General features: G+C 39.3%; 1 long non-coding RNA gene across 1 annotated transcript in view; it reads right to left on the bottom strand.

Annotated features, from left to right (window-relative positions):
• Positions 1 to 13549, bottom strand: part of LOC136058741 (uncharacterized) — a 181696-nt gene that overhangs the window by 117327 nt on the left and 50820 nt on the right. The gene's annotated exons all lie outside the window — the stretch shown is intronic.

Below are 13549 nucleotides of genomic sequence, written 5' to 3'. Positions count from 1 at the left end.
CTTACTGTCAAAACAAACAAACAAAAAAATCAAGCATACATCTCCGGAACAAGTTCAGGACCACTCATATATGCTAAGCTCCACATAAGAGGAATAATTCTTAATAGGGTGCAGTTGTATTTACAGCGGTTAATAAGAAAACTGGTAAGACATTTTGTATCCTGAACTATCATCACTCAGTGATGCAAATACACTTGATAGAATTTACTCACACACTTAACAGTATTCAAAAAATATTAGAAAAATTAACAAGGCTTGTACATATTTTAAGAATGAACACCTTTGAACTATTTCATGAGGTTTCATTTCTCTGGAAATGGAATTACTACACTTTCACAACTACAGGCATATATATTACATCACTGAGTGAACACAGATAGCATACAGAATACTCAAACACCACCACTGTCTTTCCCCATACATACACCATCTATCACTGCCCCACTGCTCTTCTCATCAAATCAAGAACGGCACTAGCATTAAGGCAATACTGCTTACAGTTTCCTCAATAGCACACGTAGAGATGAAGACTTTCCTACAGGAAAAGCCCTATTTACACATTAGGTGCTGAAAAACCTAGAATACTCAGAATGACCAGCTTTATTATAAACACAGAATGCACGCAGAAAAGAAGAAACTAGGGTTGTCTGCTTCCCCCAAAATGTACGCTTTTTGAAATTCTGTACAAATAACAGAAGATTCAACCTGACCCACTTTGCTTCTGCCGTATCTCCATCACACGGACAGTTCAAGTGAAAATAATCTCACTCTCTCTATATGTAGTCTTTGTAAACTATACATCAGCTGAACAATGCACATCATATCAATGAACACATTTCATGGTCTTTCAGACTGAACAATTTTTCTTATTACTGACTTGCATGGTGCTAGATACCAGCCTACATGAAGGTTGCAATGCTATGTAAAGATACTCAAATGCAACAGCTGATGACACAGAAAAAAAGGAAAAAAAGAAATTTGCTTACCCTTAAAAGGCCATAGGTAGGCAGAGTTCTCCAGCAAGGTACCCTTGCCTCCCCATGCCAACCCTTAAATGAGGTCTGAGAAGGGGCAGATCCTGGCTCCACACATTCCCCTCACTCAGGTGCTCAGTCACTGGTTCAAGCCGTGAATTAGCATTTCTGGTACCATGGTTCATGCACCATGAATAAGGTTCTGCTCATTCTGCTCAAATTAGATAAAAAAAGTCCTTCTGTAGGGTTTTGGCCTTTCGAAGGCATTCCTTCACCATCCAGTGAGTGGAATGTAAAACTCATCTTCCTCTAGTGAAAATTTTCTTTTATTGGGATATTTCATTTGAATGTATCTAAAATAAATCAACCAACACATCTAAAATAACTAGCATATGATTTACAGAAACAATCTGGTCAAACATTTTAATTGCAGAAGATCCGAATCACTTTCAGAATAAAGCACTTTTTCAAAGACACTTGGAGGAAGCTGAATCTATTAAAACTATTTACTGAAAACTTTAATACATTCCTTCCTGTGAAATCCAGTTCTACATACTCAATAGAAAGTACATCAACCTCTTAAATAAGCAACCCATATAGGCGTGTTTCCAGCTTCTTGTAAGCAGATGAAGACTGAAAATACTCCAAGTCTGGAGGTTGGGCCCAGCTGCTGTCTTTAAAAAAAGCATTTGTTTCATCCCAACATCCTTGTCAATACGATAAAAATAAATATTCTCACAATTTGGAAAAGTCTCCTTCTTCCCAAGTCATAGAAAAAAGAATTAACCATTCATTTGCAGGAAAGCACTCTCCAGTTTTAGAGACTGCCACAGAAATAAGAAAAACTCATAAGAACTTGTTAGAGAAAAAAAAAAGAAGAAGCAGTATAAAAGAGTATACATATGATATTTCTAAAATAACTTCTTAAAATAGCAGTTGTCTGGGACTTTGTAGGTCGAGAACTCTTTAGGTACTTATCATGGTGATATTGAAAGAAAAAAATCACACAAAGACACAAACTTCTTCATAAAGTAAATCCATATGTTTTCTGTATATTCATGCAGGATTTAGAGAGAACATATGCAACACTCCATGTATTTTGATTGCCAGAACGCTGGCTTCTACACCACAAATCAGCTAGCCATCAATAACAGTTCAGAGGATATAGGAGTAAGTAGTAATCCAACACTAATGCACATAAATCATAATTTTTTTAAAAAGGAAAAAAAGCAGAGGCACAGATACGGTAATGACTCCTCCTGAAGGCTACCAGGGGCCATTCTTAGTGGACCTGATGTCCTGGGGAATCCCTCCTCCCACTCACAAGCAAGCAGCAGGAGTCTCACACAAACATTGCTTGCTTTTTTGGAGGGAAGTGGGTGGAAGTAGTGCTCAGTGTAGTTTTAGCTGCGTTTTGCATGACTTTACCCCTGGAAAGAGGCCTAACAGAGCTCCCACAACATGTCAGCTTCCCATGGGCCTGAAGTGATCTATGGGATCGTGGTTTGGGAATCTTCAGACTGAGTCGTTAAGGAAAAGAGTTACAGATCCTAGTCAGCAACAGTATACAGCTTTAGGCATAATCACCCATTCAAATTAAAGCTTGATTGTGCACACTGACTAAAAAAGCCTCACATGAGATGGCTCTAAAGAAAACCACACAATAAATATTTAATTTAAACAGCATGTGACCAGGCTCAGGGCCAGGCCCATAGCCTTCAAGTGACATTCCTCATTAGCAGCCAGGTCAGGGAGAGTGACACAGAGTCCCCTCACAGGAAAAGGCCCACCCTGGCCTGCTCCTGCCCCCGGCAGCATGGCCTGCCCGATCAGCCCACTCGCAGCCTGCACACTCTCTGGTTCATCATGAGAACAGAGCACCAGCTCCCTGAACCGATTCCATTTAACGTGATTTCTGTCAGTAGCTGCAAGAGACCAAATGCAAAAATCAAGGAGAAAGTTTTCTACACAAGCATTTATACCTACAGTGGAAAAAAAAAAAAAAAGAGAAAATCCACACAAAGCCATTTCTGATGCATGTTCTATGTCAAACTTCTAAATCCTCTTCAATCTTTTCATATTTACAATTTTGTGCACTTAATAGCATTGGTCTTACTATTTTACATTTTGCTTCTATTGTGTTCTTCATTTAGATAAGTTGACAGACTTGGCACAGGACAAGTTTCATTGAGGAAATGTGTGCTTAGATGTCTGAATGCATGAATAGCAATACCAAAAATGGACACTGGAAAAAAGCTGGTGTACTTTATGGTCACCATTTTATTAAGCAAGTCACATGCATCCAATTTCCTGTGGTGTTAATACATTATAAAGCTTAGTCCTAAAATCACTTAGATGAAATATATATGGGGTATTGGCTTTTTCTGAATAATAATGGATTTATTTATCTTTTCAGTTACAGATAAACACAGGGAAAGGAACTCATTAAGAAAGCACAAAAAATTTCCACACCACACAGTTCAGATCTATGGTACTATTTCATCTGTCTGCTTTCTCCAGGACTACTCAGCCTAGAAACACGAAGAACATTCCCTTGACCTTCAGCTACCAACTCTGATTGCCCAAAAATGTCTCAGCTGCTATCACATTATTCTTGAGATTTTTCTCATGAGCAACAATAAAAAAAAAGAGCTGAGTCCATTCTAATCTTAAGCTTATTAGAAAAGTTCACTGTCCAAATTCACTGTATATGACATAAATTAATGCAATGAACCAAAGACACAAAAGAAGGAGCTTCAGGATCTTGGAACTGCAAATTTTGAAAAGCCAAGGAAATCAATGAGGTCACACTCAAACATTTAGGCTCAACACAGAAATAGCTCAAGTGAAAAATACAGATGTTACTCAGCCTTTCCATTCCAAGTGAGAGGGGGAAAAAGTAGGTAAGAAAAGACTGCAGACTTGCTTGCGTGAATAAACCCTTTTAAAAGGCAGTAAATTAAGAGGAAATCCAGGTACTGCAAAGAAAGAAAGATTAATTAGCAAAGATGACAATGTCTCAGGGTTAGAAGTACTGAAACTTTAAAGAAAAGTTAAAAGAAAAACAAAAAAAGAATGTCTTCTGGAATTTGATGCTAGCACCTGACCTCCTCCAAAGTGCAGGACATCTTGCTACTTCAGCTGGAGCCGCTGCTGTAGGTGCATTCTGCTCAAATTAGATAAAAGTGTGGGCAACAAAATGAGACTGTTATGCCAGGTTGAAAAGCTTTACGTTGTGCTAAGCATAAAACCACACTGAAACAATGCAGATGCAGACTTCAAAAGAGGAGAGAAGAGGTCAGAGACAGCCACAACCAAGCTATTCTGAGCATCACAGAAGCATTTTGGGCCAAGGTAGTCAATTTGAAAGCCTCAGCAGATCACAGGCTCAGCATGGGGACTATCAGTGTATTTCTGACTCTCATAAAGGGCTCTGGTACTCCTCCAAGCAGAACAACCTGCTGTGTTCTCTCTCACACACTTCCTGCCAAGTATGGGGCCCAGAGAAAGTTATTTGAGGAAGGATTTCAGTAAACAGAAGACATAACTTCTATTCTTCACAGAGAGCTATAAAACAGGAGAAACAAAACTTTACCAGTATCCCCTTTGGAGCAATAGCTTCTTATTCTATCCTCTCTGATTACAGTTGAAGCACCCATAAGTTTCATTTCCAAACTTCACTACTAATAACCAAAAGTGAACAACTATGTTAGAAAAGTACAGATTCAGCAACACGCTCATTTCAACTCCCACCTATCTATTCCCATAAATACAGATATGTTCCACAGAAAAAAATCTGCTTTAGTCTGCAATATATATATATACATATATATATATATACACACATTTTTAAAGGCATGTGAGACTACAGCCAACAATAATGTGATAAGTTTGCAGGTGGGAGGGCTTTTTTAATAAAATGCTTTTAGTGTTTTTAATAAAACACACAGCTACAGGAAATTAGAATTGCTGAAAATGAATTCGAAACAGTTTTGTACAATTCTTATTCAGTTGTTGAAAATCTAGGATAGGAACAGTTCACTGTTACTAACCATACCATTCCTGTAATCTTTACCTAAAAATACTTAATGCAGCACAGAGCAAGTCCAACTGCTAACTGGTAGAAGTTATATAGGGAGAAACTTCCATTTCTCTTCCTGATTTCCTTAGAGTCAGCCAATATCTTCTTTATCTTAACCAAATTAATTTCAGTTCTCTACTGAATATGACCAAGAAGTAGCAAGATCTTGGTTTTATCAGTTTTGGACTTTATAAGATCAGAAAATAGTCAAGATTAGTGGTAGGGATAGAAGAGAAGATGAGCACAACCACAGAGGTAGCTTACAGCAGATTTTTCTATACAAGACCTCTCTTTCAGTCTTGGTGCATCAGAGCATATATTTGGTAACCACCCAAATACACTGCAAAACAGACTTTGATTTCTGTGCATTTCATTGGAAACTTGAGGGAAAGTTAATGGTTTGCTTTCATTGCTGTTTCCTTCTGTAATTATTGATTTGGATATCCAGAGTGATATAGCTAAGTGTTTTGTTTATGTTTTGCCTCCTTCTAACTCCTCTAAATGCTAGTCATATACTGTTCCTGTACAAAACAGTAGTTTTTAAAAAATGATTTTTTTTTTGAAGAGAGAAGCAGAAATATGGACTGAATAACTAATAAAGAAATTCTGCTTTTAAAGTTTTTTTCAGAATTCATGTTATCCAAGCATAACCCAAGTTTCTCTGCTGTGGTGACCAGAATCCATTTTTAGTCTTGTTCTGCTCTCTCCCTTGTTTACTCCATCATAACTAAAAAGTGGACAACAGGGTATATATCAGACCTACACTTGCCTACCAGTAGTAGCATTCAGTCATGAAACCAGCGTAAAATTCAACAGGAAAGTAGATTAAAAAATTTCCAGACTCAAGTCTATGCATTTAAGTTATCAAGCTAGAACTAAAATAGAGATGATAAAAAACAGTCACATCTATATAATCCTCAGATATTTCCACCATTCTGGCAAGTATTTGCTGTTTCTGTAAATCTTCTCTCAGCACCTGTCAGAAGCACAGCCAGAAACATGGGAGAATAAATACATCAGCGTGCACAGATTTCCCATAAATGCGGTCAATTTGGAGTGAGCTAATTCCCCTCTCTAAGCAAGAGAGAAATTTACTAAAATTCTTAATCTGCTGTGTGCTGACACAGCACTGCAAAGCTTTGATCACTCTGCACTTCCCTGAGCTGCCAACCCTACACTCAGTAGAGGCGCATGCAGGGAGCAAGGGCAGGAACAGGGCTCCAGCAGCATGACACACAGCTCAGATAGAAGGTTAACATTCAAAGACAGTAGGCACACTGAAGTGGGAGGGGAAGAAGATGAAGCATATAGAATCAGAGAAGCAGTGCATTTACAGAGGAGTCGATCTGTTTTTGCTTTCCCCTCCTGCCTCTTTTTCTAACAGGCTTTTTTCCTTGATTGCATCTTTCATCATATGATTTTGTTTGTTTCCTCCCTTATTTACTTATTTATTCTCCTTCTGTTTTATGCTCACAAAATTCACGCTCTTTAAAGACAATATATTTTCTCAGCTGATCCCAACAGCATCAAAACTCACATAGAGGACTTGAACTGCAAGCCAAACACTGATTGCATCCTGAAAATTAATGAGGAATGGTGGCAGTAGGCAGCCATGGCAAAAAAAAAAGTTGCCCATTCCTGCTAGTCCAGAAGTTGTGATCTGCCCTGGGAAAAGAAAAAGAAAAAAAAAAATCCAGTTAATGTAGCCACAGAACAATCAGTTTTTGCTATAGACTATGCCTGTATGAGAAAGCAAGTATGACACTACTCAGCTTCCAGACCTAACCACTTGTGTGACCACCAGTCACACTTCCACATTTCACCACCATCCTGCTGCTGTGTGTCTGAGCAGTATCTGTGGTGCTGAACTGATGCTCCCGTCAAAGAAGAGATTTCAAAGGGAAGAGCAGTTCAGTTGCCAGCTATTCACCTCTGGGACTCAGAGGCCTACACTCACATTTTCTTCCACCACAAGTTTTCCTTGAACACTCTGCACAAGTCTCTTAAGGCAAGGCAATCAAGGAATCCTTCAGAAAAATACAGAATGACTTGTGCACCTCAAACAGTGCTCAAATGGGGATCAGACATATTTTGCCCTGCTTAGGGAGAAGAAAGGCCTCTTCTCCTCCTCCCTGTAAACCCTCAACTTTGTTTTCCTGCTCCTCCCCAGCTGCCTGCTGCCAGCTCTCCACAAGACGCTGACCCACTAACAGCGGTGAGAGAAATACTGCACTATTTCTCCTGGATTGCTTTTCTGCAAATTCAACCAGTTCATGCCGCTGAAAGCAAGTCTGGTGAGCGTCAGCCAAAGGTAAGCTTCAAGAAGCACATATCTGGGAGTAGGGAGGGGGAAAATGGAAACTCCTTGTCAGCTGCAAATTATAAGACTGTTCGCCACATGCTGCTGAGCCAAACTTGGAAAACACAGCGACAACTCAAATCCTTTTCATTAAAAGTAACCTCAAAGAAAAAGGAAAAAGAAAAAAAAAAGGGGGGGGGGGAAGAAAAATCAGCCCTCCCAGAAGAAGTGCTATGTCTGTGGTGTGGCCCTACAGTTCACAGATGCTGCATGAGCCTCAATCCACACCTGTCCTCTTCCCAAGGGGTAGCAGGCCTATACACACATACCAGAGTGGCACTTTTTGATACTGTGACATTTTACAGAATACCAAGCAGGATTAACTGCGCCAGATTAAAATGATTTGGTTTATGGGTCAGGACACTCCCTGGGAAGAAGACAATGCAGCTTCCATTCTCAGCTTATGGATTCTAATCCACTGATGGCTAAATGTAAAACTATAGGAATTAACCTGAGAGATCAAAGCCCTTGCAATGAGTTCTTCAATACATGTCTGAGCTAAATGTAAAGCTGGCATAGCAGCAGTTTTACAGCTGCTTCACAGTTATGCACCATGACAAACAACCCATGTTTTATAGTTAACACATTTCACGTGAAATCCTCCCATTACTTTGGGCCACAGGAAATAAAAAAAAATTAATATGGTATTACTCATTGTGGCACTTGCTCTAACCAGTTGCCCAAGGGCCAGTAAAGGTTAGAAGTCAATGAAAGGTAGCATTGTGTTCTCAACCTTTTCTTAATTACACAGATTATAGTTACATAGATACAGATACACACTTAAATATACACACAATCCTATTTTAACAGCTCAGGTTTTTAATAACAAGTAAGGGTACAACCGATCTGATTGTATAGCTTTATCATGATGTAATCTCTCTCCTCATCATGAAAAATAAACAAGTTTAAAACAGCTTCTCAACTGGAGCTGTAAGATTGTGTACATTGATTGCAAACCCCAGACAGAAAAGATTCAAATGTGAATTTGGCAACAGCTTTCCCAGCATATCTCATTTATAAGCTGTGACAGGACAAGTTCTGCAAGTGAGAGGTTAGCTAAAATTTTGCTCTGCTAATGCTCCTGCCAGTTGATGTGACTACATAAATGAATTTTCTCTCACATTTACCTGATGTACTTCATTTTTTAAAAGAGAAACAATGAGAAACATAGCAGTAAGAGCATCAGCTGGCTTCCTCGGGGTGTTCCTAGCCACCCTCCAGAATTTCCCACGGAAGTGGCAGAAGTGCACCACTACTGATGCAAAAAGAACTCAAAAAGGCAAACTTATTTCCTCGTGCATGAAAAGTACAGGGCAAACAAAACAAGACTCACAAAGAAAAGAATTGAAACTAAAAATATTTTCACTTATCTTACATAAGATATCCATGAAATATTGTATTTTAGCATTGTGCACATTTCTACAGACTACAACTCACTAGAAACACAACTTCTTCCCTAGTATTACTAACAGAACATCAAAAAGTTTAGTAAATCACCTACACATTGTTTGCCATATCATTAATTTACTTTCTTTTGAATTATTGGAAGGAATAACTGAAGTCCTATAATTTAGATACTCCAAAATATTAAAACATCCTGAAACCCCTACTGCCATGAAGTATCATCCAGTCTCTGATATATAGTTGAACTAAGAAAAACAGAACTGATAACAACAGTTTCCTTCAAACAGGAAACTCCTCATTCAAGGACCACTGTCAGAATTTTAACACTTTCAGAAAAGCGTAGAAGTTAGTACTCAATTAAACAGAACCTCTCAGGGCAGCACCTGCTGCATTCCCAGGTAACAAGCAATGCAAATTCTAAAGTAGAGGTCAAGACTGGGTCTTCAGCACAAAAAAAAAAAAAAAAAAAAAAATTGGTAGCAGAAAAAGATAAGGAAGGATTCCAAGGGAGGAAAAGGAAAGCTATTAGTACAATCTGATGAAGGAAGAATGAAGGTGCAAAAACTTGATAGAAGGAATGAAGGCCTCATCAGACATACTCCAAATGATATCAAAACAAGAAGGGAAAAATGCAGGAGGAAATGGATGAGGCAATTTTTAAAACATGAACCTCTCATTTTTGAAGAGTTCTTCCTATCACATGTAATCTATTAAAATGAATTTAGTGCAACAAGGAAAAGTGTTATCAAGATAAGTTAATTACCTTTACCTCTAGCATGCCATGGGTAAATTCTGTGCTACAAACTATTAATAAAAAATCACTGTCAGAGTAAGCACTAGCATACTGAAATGCTACATTAATTCATCATCATATTGCATTTCAAGTGAATGCTCTTTCCACCTTCTCCCCAATAAGGAATTGTTACTCCTTTCCTTTTGTATTCGAGGATAGAGGTAACAGATGAAGAAGATTTTATTGGTCTCTATAGGTCTGAATGCATTTCCTACATGCACTCATCATCACAGAATCAGCAAACTGCATGTCACAGTTTACTTCAGAAGAAAAAAATATTCCGCCACCCTATTCCACAGTATTCAGTTATTGTAAAAGTTACTCCACACCCCTCAACTAGTCTGAAGATTCTTCAAAGTAAAGCATATTTCAAGCCTCATTAACAATAATACTTCTGCTCATATTTTTTTTTTTATTATTGTATACCTAGTTTAGAAAAAAAAATGAAGGCTTCTTTACTTTGCTGAAGACATGGCTTTGAACATTTCACAAGTCTCAGTGTTGCTTAATCTCACTTTTCCAGGCACCAAATAGAGTAAGGAATGCAAAATGGACAGGGCACATCTGAATAAAGTAAGGATGTTCTACCACATGCGACTTGGAAAAGCAGCAGAACCTGGCCTTGAAAACATGCATCAGTACTTCACCTGACAGTATTACAATGCCATTCTTTTAAAAAGAGAAGGAAAAGTTCAGTGATAACACTGACAATATGTGAGGCCACTGCAGTTAACACAGGTATCTAAACATTGTATATTAATACATAGGGAGGTTCTTTATTGTTCAAGTTGTCCTTTTGCCTAGAAACTCAAAGTTTCACTTCAAAATAAATGAAGAGCAATGACTGCTGGTGAACTTTGTCTATTTTCTATCCAGTTAATTTCCTCCCTCTGGTGAAAGTCTGCTGTATGCCACACATCCTGCTTCAGGCTATTGCTGAGATGGGAAAGCTGTGGTTCCTTTCTTCCTATTATAAAACTTTAAACCAGGAAATACATCCGTTATGAATTTTTATGAGTAAAACAAATGTTAAAGACATTGGCAGGAATGCTGGAAGAAAATCCCAGAACTATAATGGCACACATGAGGCAAGAAACTTAAAAATAAATTAACAGATACAATGCTTGAAATTTATCAGGAAGCACTGTTAGAAGCAACATTACAGACATCTCAACAGCATTCAAAAATTCAAGAACTCGGTGTGTGGAGAAAGTGGCAACAGAAAAAACATCCTTCCAATTCATTTATTTTTCCACAGACTGCACACACAAGAATGCTGTAATCCTGAGGAAGACCTGACCCTGTTCTCCCTCTTCCATCCTTTCCCTGGGGGAGGGAGAGCTCCTTATTACTACACTGCTCTACAAAGGTCTTTAAAGGCCTTGCAGTTTAAAAATAGGTTTTATAAACAATACTGAAGTCAGGAGAGAGCCTTAGCTACAGCCCAAGATATGCAACTTATTATAGTTACTCAAGCGACAAATGGCAGCAGTTCTGCTAAAGCCCATTGAGAAAATGTGAAACCGTTTGGAATTTAAGCCCCGCAGCCTTAGCAAAAAAGCAATCTTGGCAAGTGAAAGCAGAGCAATGACTCACTCATCAGTGTCTTGCAACACTGTGAAGCCTCTCACTGTTTCTTAGTCTGAGCTGGGATGAAATTGTTTTCTTCAGAGTGCCTGGTATGCTATGTTTTGGTTCTAGGAGAAAAACAATGTTGATAACACACTGATGTTACAGTTGCTGCTCAGCAGTGCTGTACAGAGCCGAGGTCATTCACAGCAAAGGACCCAAGGAGCTGCGGGAAAACAGAATTAGGGCAGCTGACTTAAATTGGCCAGAGGGATATACTTACACTACATTACATCATATGAAAAGAGTTTGGAAGGGGGTGGGAGTTCATCTCACTCTTCTTCTGCTGCTTGAGTGTTGAGCTGGTATATATATATAAATATATATATATATATATATATATATAGTCATAACTATTATCCTTTTCCTTGTTGCTGTATTAGTAAACAGTTTTATCTCAACCCATAACTTCTTTTTTTCCCCCAGTTCTCTCTCCCATTTCCACTGGGCAGTACAGGAAGTGAGCAAATGACTTTGTGGTGCATAGACACCTGCTGGGTTTAACCAGAACACACTAGGAAGATTCCCAAAGAGTTTTACAAACGAACTCCCATCACAAGTTTTATTAATCTCTGAGACACAATTTGCTGCAGCAGGAGTCTGCAGCTGGTTGCCAGTACAGGGGAACAATGCAGAGAGGCAGAGGACAGGGAGTCAAAAGATGATGGCATCACACAGGGGAAAGGCAAGATCAGCACTCTCCGGCCCTGTGAGAATGGACAATATGGCACACAGTGCTGCTGCCAACTTCGAACATTCTTTTAAGAAGTGATCAGACCCAAATGAAGGGGCTCCGCACCATGCCCACCTCAGAACTGTAACAGACTTTAGAGGCAGTGGTGACTGCAAAGAACAGCTTCATGCCAAGCTGGCCAGGCCTCAAGTGAGCAAGCCACACGCCTCTATAGAAATAGATCGCTCAGACAACGCTTAACCTCCAAGAATAGTGATGACACCATCTCCATGGGCTTAGGAGGGTGAGTTCAGGCCTCTCAAGTAACCCTGACATAGTCCTTGTGCTCTCTTGGAGCTTTTCGTCTTTCTTTAATACTCTCACTAAGCACAGAGGCCTCTGAGGCCTAAGTGGTGAATTCTGAGGCACAGGAGCCATGAGTACTTCAGCCTACTCTGTGCCTGCTGCCCTTAATTCATCTGCTCCTCTCAGCAGCAGTCCCACACTTTCCTCATTCAGCATTTTCTGTTAGTGTAACAGCAGAAACTCTTCTTATGACTTTAAATTTGCACACACCCAACTCTGTTTGAACTGTGGCTTTTGTTATACCAGACCTTCATGCGTGAACAATTCTAAATTCCTCTTTTACTGCTTCCTCCTCCTATACACAGCCTCTTTGCATTAGAGGTCTGCCACAAGTTCCCTGTTTGACCAGCGTGGTCTCCTGATACATCCGCTCATTTTCCCTAGCATGGCAATGGGCTGTTTCTGTGCATGGTTCAAGATGAGCCAGCTTTCATGAGATTGTTTGCACTTCAGGTCTCCAGTGTGATCCCACATACCTGTTGACTGAAGAACTGATGTCTGCTTATCTGAAGCACAGGCTTTGCTACCCTGCTACATGCCTTTCTTGCTCGCCTATAGATCTTGAATGCTCCTATTTCAAGGTCACTATGATAGTCACTACAGCCAAAGCTGTCATTGATCATCACACTATTAACCACTTCTGCTTTTTCAGTGAACAGCAGATGTAATTACGCATCATACCTATTTCACTCCTCCCATGTCTGTACCAAGAAATTAATCCTGAAAAAAAAAATCCTCTAAAACAAAACAAAACAAAGCAAAAAAATCCTCTAAAACTCTCCTGTTTAACTTACTAGCAAATTTCAAAGCAGTTCAGGTCACTCTATCTAGCCTGTGAGACAGAGATTTCCTTAAGTTGTCTAAAAGCTTTGTTTGCCTATTCATCCTTAGATGATCCATAAAAAATACCATCACAGCGTCTCTCTTCCTATACTGGCGTATCTCTGACCACAACACACAAGTTCTCAACTTGCCTGTCAGATGTCCTACAGAAGAGCTCCACAGCATTAATATGCTCATTCACTTAGAATCACTTAGAAGAATGATTCTTTGGATCCCTACCTTTATTTTCCATCCTTGAAGAGCCATTTGTTGCTGCCCTACACCCCCCACCCCCTTCAGTCATACAATTTCTCCTACCATGTCTCAGTTATTACAGAAGCCATAGTCATTATCACACATGTAGTGCATGTTCATGCTCCTTTCCCAGGCTGTGTGTTTACATAAATGCACTAGAGTTGGCAATCCCCTTTTCCGTTTGAACACTCTC

This window comes from Cyrtonyx montezumae, unplaced genomic scaffold (genome assembly GCF_038088225.1).
Source record: "Cyrtonyx montezumae isolate F1298 unplaced genomic scaffold, pur_monq_1.0 scaffold_8, whole genome shotgun sequence".
Taxonomy (NCBI): domain Eukaryota; kingdom Metazoa; phylum Chordata; class Aves; order Galliformes; family Odontophoridae; genus Cyrtonyx; species Cyrtonyx montezumae.
Note: the sequence above shows the minus strand (reverse complement) of the source record. Positions and strands in the feature narration are given on the sequence as shown.